This window comes from Suncus etruscus, chromosome 10 (genome assembly GCF_024139225.1).
Source record: "Suncus etruscus isolate mSunEtr1 chromosome 10, mSunEtr1.pri.cur, whole genome shotgun sequence".
Taxonomy (NCBI): Eukaryota; Metazoa; Chordata; class Mammalia; order Eulipotyphla; family Soricidae; genus Suncus; species Suncus etruscus.
Genome location: NC_064857.1, coordinates 53,974,418 through 53,981,571, shown reverse-complemented (window position 1 = coordinate 53,981,571; position 7,154 = coordinate 53,974,418). Strand labels below are relative to the sequence as shown.

Genomic DNA, 7,154 nt, shown 5'->3' with positions numbered 1-7,154 from the left:
CTTCCTATCCCACTCTTCTTCCTTCCCCTCCCTTTCTATCCTTTCCTCTATTTTTCTTTTTCCTTTCTTCTCTTTTCTTTTTTTTGGGGGGGTCACACCCAACAGCGCTCAGGGATTTCTCCTGTTTCTAGCTCAGAAATCGCTCCTGGCAGGCTCAGGGGACCATATGGAATGCCGGAATTCAAACCACCGTCTTTCTGCATGTAAGGCAAACTCACTACCTTCATGCTATCTCTCTGGCCCTGTCCTCTCTTTTCTTTGAGGGAGGATACTGGACTGTGCTCTAAGCTTACTCCTGGCTCTACCAAATATACCAATATTGGATATATTTGGTATATTCTCAGGAATCACTCCTGCAGGTTCAGGGGACATTTATGCAGGGGAAATCTGGGCTGGACATGTGCACAGTAATAACCCTATCCACTGTATTCTCTCTCAGACCCTTCATTCTTTTGTTTGTTCTATTTTATCTCTTTAGGATCGTCCCCAGTGGTGTTTGAAGCTACTCCTATTTTAATGCTTGAGGATGGTCCCTAGATAACTTTGAGGACCAAGTGGTGCCAGGGCTGAGATCTGGGTCTTCTGCAAACAAAACATGTGTTGTAACCCATGAAACTATTTTTTTTCTAGTCACACCCCTTCTGTTTTCATCTTTAGTAATATATATATATATATATATATATATATATATATATATATATATATATATATATATATATATATATATTGGTTTTGGGGCCACACCCAGCGGCGCTCAGGGGTTACTCCTGGCTATCTGTTCAGAAAAAGCTCCTGGCAGGCACGGGGGACCATATGGAATGCCAGGATTCGAACCAACCACCTTAGGTCCTGGATTGGCTGCTTGCAAGGCAAACGCCACTGTGCTATCTCTCTGGCCCCATATTTTCTTTATATTTTCGTTGGGATAGTTTTGTCATTTTTCTAAATCCACTATCCTTAAATTCAAGTCAACAATTAGTTGACAACCATAATAAGTTACTTTAAAAAATATTTTTCTCCCAAACTGGGATAGTGAGTAGGACGAAGCAATGGGAAAAAGAATTTAGAAGATTTCACTACGTTAGTTATAAACTTGAAATTCTACAGATGAGAATTTTGAAGCCAATGAATAAAAAATTGATATTATTTCTAAACCTCTATAGCACATCTAAAAATAACAATGATTTATTAGACCACAGAGAACATTTAAGGGCTGAGGAAATCTTAAAAAGCTAAAATTGGGGCAGAAGAGATATACAGAATTTAAAGCTCTTTGGGTTGGAGACATCGGCCTTCTGTGTGGCTGATCCGGGATGGATTGGAGTTTGATTCCTGGCATCCCATATGGTCCCCCAAGCCTGCCAGGAGCGCAGAACCAGGAGCAACCCCTGAGAGCTTCTGGGTGTGGCCCCCAGCAAACAAAAAAACTCAGAAGTTAAAGCTCTTGCTTTGCATTCTGTCAACCCTGGTTCAATTCCCCATACTAATATGATTACCAAACATGGCCAGGGTTCACTCCTGAACACAGATCCAGGAGTAGCCCATGTGACCCAAATACCTCTCCAAATAAACCGAATTTAAAAGGCCTGGAGTGCCCTAATTATGCACAGGGCCCTGGCATCTATCTTTGTGAACATGTGGTCTCCTGAGCACCTCCAGGTATAGTTCTGGCAGCTCCTAGCACCACTAAGGCAAAACCCACACCCTTCACCAAAAAGAACATTTTTTTGGTATATTTGGTTTTTGTTTATAGTATCTTTATTTAAGCACCATGATTACAATCACTTTTGTAGTTGGGTTTCAGTTATGAAAAAGAGAAAGGTCCCTATCATCAGTTCAATCTTTCCACCAACCATGAAAAAAACCAAGAACATTTTGATAAATTCCAAGACCCAAATTAAACAGCCAACAATACAAAAACTCTATTCAGTTCCTAATCTAAAAAAAAGCCTTATTTTTTATAAACAATTATTACATACAAAGCTTTAAATACTATATTCAGATTTTTTTCTTTTTTTTTGGTGGGGGGGACCTTCCGGTGGAAACCAGAAAGCCTGCTGGGACAAATTCTAAAAGAGCTGTAACACTTATATTCAGATTTTTAAGGTTATCAATTATGTGAAGGTTTTATTTGCCTATTGCATTTTTTTAATTCACTCTGGGTTAATTTAATTGTTTTATTATTATTATTGTTGTTGTTGTTGTTGTTGTTGTTGTTGTTGTTCTTGTGTGGGTCTTACTCAGCATTGTTTGGTGATTCTTAGGGAATATTCCCTGTGGATGTCTGGAAGTCACGCAGGTGTGGGATTAAGCCCCTGCATAGGTTACAGGTGTGCTCAACTCCTGGAGACACATCCCTAGTCCAGGTTTGTTTATTTCTTTTTGTTTGTTTGTTTGTTTTTGGATTTTGGGGCACTCCCAGTAGCAGCTTAGGCGTTATTTCTGGTTTACATTAGGAAATTACTCCTGGCAAGCTCAGGGGACCATATGAGATGCTATGGATAGAACCTGGGTTGGTTGTATGCAAGGTAAATGCCCTCTATCACTCTGGCCCCAGATTTATTTATTTCAATATCTTTCGTGTTAAAATCTGTCTTCACATATCTTTTTTTTTAATTATCTTTATTTAAACACCGTGATTACAAATATAGTTGTAGTTATATGATTACAATCATGTAAAGAACACCCCCCTTCACCAGTGCAGAATTCCCACCACCAATTTCCCAGATCTACCTACTCTCCACACACACACACACACCTGTACTAGAGACAGGCTTTCTTTTTCCCTCATTCATTCACATTGTTATGATAGTTTTCAGTGTAGTTGTTTCTCTAACTGCACTTACCATTCTATGTGGTGAGCTTCATGTCATTAGCTGCACCTACATGGGAGGATGGGGGGAAGTAATGGTTGGGACTGAGGCAGTCAAATATTAGAAATGAGCTTTGTAGGGCAGTATCAAGGTTCCAATACAAGATGGATATTATGGATATATAGAATATATGCACACAATACTATCAATATGAAAACAAAGAGAAAGATTTCCACTGACTGTCCCAATATAAACCAGTGCTAGAACAGCCTGCTCTCCTCCCAGAGCGCATTACCATTAGTGTAGGGAGAGATAGGGGGAAGGCCTGTTGACCCCTATAGAGTCCACCTAGACCGGTATCCAGGGAAAGACTGAAGTCCAGGGGAGAAAAACCCTATACCTGGCAAGAGCTTGTCTCCAGAATCAAAGAGGAAACCGGAAGCCAGATGTCTGCCTGCCCTCCTCCCCATGCACCTCCCCCCCTGGAGTACGGAGGGAAGGGGGGACCTGAGGACCACTAAGAGTCCACCTGAATCCACTTCTGGCCTTCTGAGTTGGCACCTAGGGAAGGCCTCGAGTCAGGGGAAAAAGACAAGGACGGCTGGGGGCCTGCCAAGCCTCCCAGCACTCCCTAGACTAGGGAGAAAGGCTCTGGTATGGGGCCTCCCCAAACCCCATACCTGGCAAGAGCTGGTCTCCAGGATCAAAGAGGAAACTGGAAGCCAGATGTCTGCCCGCCCTCCTCCCCATGAACCGCTCCCCTGGAGTACGGAGGGAGGGGAGAACCTGAGGACTACTAAGAGTCCACCTGAACCCACTTCTAGCCATCTGAGTTGGCACCCAGGGAAGGCCTGGAGTCGTCTTCACATATCTTAATGTTTCTAGTTCTTTGTTCAGATGCAAGAGTAAGGCTCAGGGTTGAATGACCATTAATGGTGGTTTACTGATTTGTGTCCGCCCCCACTCCTCATTGCGGTGATAAGGCACTCAATGAGATTTTGGGGGTTTTTTGGTCACCTCTATTGGTGCTTTCAGGACCAAGCAGTGCTGGAGATGAATCTTGGCTCCTGTATGCCAAATGTGCACTCCAGCCCATTGATAGGAAACCCTCTCTGCCTAGCAATAGTATTTTTGAAGAAAATATTTTTTCCCAGTAAGAAACCCTCTAGCTTCACACAGCTTGGAAGATTGGCTACTGCCTTCGTTTATATTTTGCAGGAAAGCCCTTGGGATGCAGCAGGCTTACTCCTCTCCCCACAGCTCTAGGCCCTTTTACTCAACCTGCTTGAGTAAATACTTTTGAGTTGAGTAAATAAATACTTTTTATTTATTTATCTTGAAGGTATCCTGCCTGAAAGTATTTGGGCTCAAGTTTTTGCTAGTTTATTTTTAGATTGTTTTGCAGTGTTGCTCCTGGGCTAGTTATTCTTGGCATTGTACTTGGGGGACAGTTGATTACAGCTGAACTGAAAGCTGGGGACAGAACTTGGGCCTCCTACATACAAAGCATGTGCTCCAACCTGGTCAGCAACCTCTTTGGCCTGTTATCTGTGTTTTATCTTGAAAGCTGAAGTCACTGCAGAGGAGAGTCATTGCCCAGAGTTATGAATCAGTTGGTAGTTCTTTTCATCTATTAACAAGATGATATTTATGTCCCTCCAGGACTCAACACTCTTGGGCTCTCTTAGCTAAAGCTAAAGTGCTTTATTGTGGCCTAGAAATGCCTCAGACATCCCATCTAATGATTGTTCTCAACCTTTTCTTTCTTTTGTTTTAAGTTGTAGAGATCACTCCCAAAAGTGCTGGGGGCCACATGGTTCTGGAGCTTGAAGCCAAGCCAAAGACTTACATGTACAAGGTTGGGCAGATGCTCTAGTGCTGGAGCCACATCCATAACTCACTCTATCCTTCCTCGTGTTTAATCACATTTATGATTTTAATCAGTCATGTTAGGAAAGTTTGGGTGGCCCTAAGATAAACTCATGTGATCATTTCCGTATCTTGAATCCTAAATCAAAATTATTTTGTAAAGACAAGTTCAGTCTTTTCCAAGTATCCAGTTTGGATTCCTTTCTATGAAAGTGGAGTGTCTCTTAGGATCCCTTGTTGTCTTAGCAGCTAGATCTTCACATTTGACTTCCTGAGTAGTGGCATTTGTTCCAGATATTTGCAATGGAGAATAAATCTGGATGAATATTCAACTTCCTCATGTGACCACAGGGCACTATGGAGATTTCTCTGTGGAAACTCTACTCTGAAAACTTCCTCAGATTAAATAGATCAGGAGGAGTGTGTTATCCTGGAAATTTATCTGTTGCTACAGAGCTAGGCATTGAGTAGGTTGGGGTTGTGATGCCTACTCATAAAGAAGGAACATGAAAAAGAATTAGTCTTGAAGCTCCTTAGTATTTTCTAGAGACACAGCTCTTCAAAAATCATGTTGGAGGGGCTGGAGAGATAGCATGGAGGTAAGGCATTTGCCTTGTGTGGTCCGAATCCCGGCGTCCCACTGGTCCTCTGAGCCTACCAGGAGTGATTTCTGAGCATAGAGCCAGGGGTAACCCCTGAGAGCTGCTGGGTGTGATCCAAAGACCAAAAATAAATAAATAAACAAACAAATAAATAAATAAATAAAAAACAAAAAACATCATGTTGGAAATGGAGGGAATTCTTTTAGGAATAGAATTTTTCTGGCCAATGATTTGCTTTAATGTTAGGATCAATGAAGGTTTAAGGGTTATGTTTTATTTCTGAGAGCAACTAGACTTTATAAAACCCATCTTTAGGGCTGGCCCTAGAACTGTAGGCCCTGAGGACCTACAAAATCAGCATCTTCATAATTCATATATATATTTAAAATTCTCTTCAAGACATGTTTTAAAAGATTCCTCTTCTCTTGAATTTTTTTCACATGTGGTATTTTGTATTTTTCTTTAAAAGAAAATAAAGTTATTGGCTGAAATAATAGTACACCAATTTGGTTTCAATCTCTGGCACCACTACCAGGATGATACCTAAGTACAGAGTCAGGAATAAGTCTTGAGAAACATTGGATGGGGCCAAGTACACACACACACCATACATACTGGCAACACCTGTCCCAACCCCATTAAATAAATAAAAAGGAAAGAATTAATTTTTCTCCTCCAAAGTGTCAAGCTGTGCTCTGCACAAAGAAGGAACTTTACAATTAAATGAAGACATTCTTTTTTTCTTTTTCTTTCTTTCTTTTTTTTTTTTTTTGGTTTTTGGGGCCACACCCGGCGGTGCTCAGGGGTTACTCCTGGCTGTCTGTTCAGAAATAGCTCCTGGCTGGCACAGGGGACCATATGGGACACCGGGATTCGAACCAACCACCTTTGGTCCTGGATTGGCTGCTTGTAAGGCAAACGCCGCTGTGCTATCTCTCCGGGCCCAAATGAAGACATTCTTAATAAAAAAACTAGTATGAGCAAGATAAAGCATGAGGTTTTTCTGGAAGAGGTTACTTTCATAAATTAATATTTCAAACCAGTTAAGATGGGTTCAGGTCAGTTCTGACTGGTAGAAGTCAGTTCAAATCTGGGGCCCGAGATAGCACAGCAGTGGGACCTTTGCCTTGCATAAGGCTGACCTGGGACAGACTCGAGTTCAATCCCTAGTATCCCATATGGTTCCCCAAGCCTGCCATGAGGGATTTCTGAGCGCAGAGTCAGGAGTAACCCCTGAGAGCTGTAGGGTGTGGCTCAAAAGTAAAAAAAAAAAGATAAAGAAAAAGAAAAATCAATTCAAATCATCTCAGACTTGTTCTAATTAGCTGAAACTGACTTAAAGCAGCTCTGACCAGTTATAAACTGACCAGACCAGCTCTGGTCAGTTAAAACCAGTTCAGTTTCAGACAAGTTCAAGATGAGTCTACCTGCTGGAACGAGTTCTAACCACTTTTGACCAATAGTGACTGGTTATGATGGGTACAGTTCTGGCAGCAGTCTGGCTTCCTTGGAGCCAATAGAATACAATGTGAGCAGCTTCTTCCTGAGCATAGACCCTGTAGTAATTCCTGAGCACCTGCAGGAGTGGCCTCCAAACAAAGCAAAACAAAATCAGGGAATTTGTTCCACCAAACTTAGGTGGAAGTAGAGTTTTTATTTAAGATAAAAAGCTAACTAATGGGGCCGGGCGGTGGCGCTGGAGGTAAGGTGCCTGCCTTGCCTGCGCTAGCCTAGGATGGACCGCGGTTCGATCCCCCGGCGTCCCATATGGTCCCCCAAGAAGCCAGGAGCAATTTCTGAGCGCATAGCCAGGAGTAACCCCTGAGCGTCACAGGGTGTGGCCCAAAAACAAAACAAAAAAACAAAAAAA

General features: G+C 42.1%; 1 non-coding gene across 1 annotated transcript; it reads right to left on the bottom strand.

The window, feature by feature from the left end:
• Positions 1-2,026: 2,026 nt before the first annotated feature.
• On the bottom strand, positions 2,027-2,089 carry LOC126021012 (U7 small nuclear RNA). The gene has a single exon (XR_007499639.1). It is a non-coding gene; the product is annotated as a U7 small nuclear RNA (small nuclear RNA).
• Positions 2,090-7,154: the final 5,065 nt, after the last annotated feature.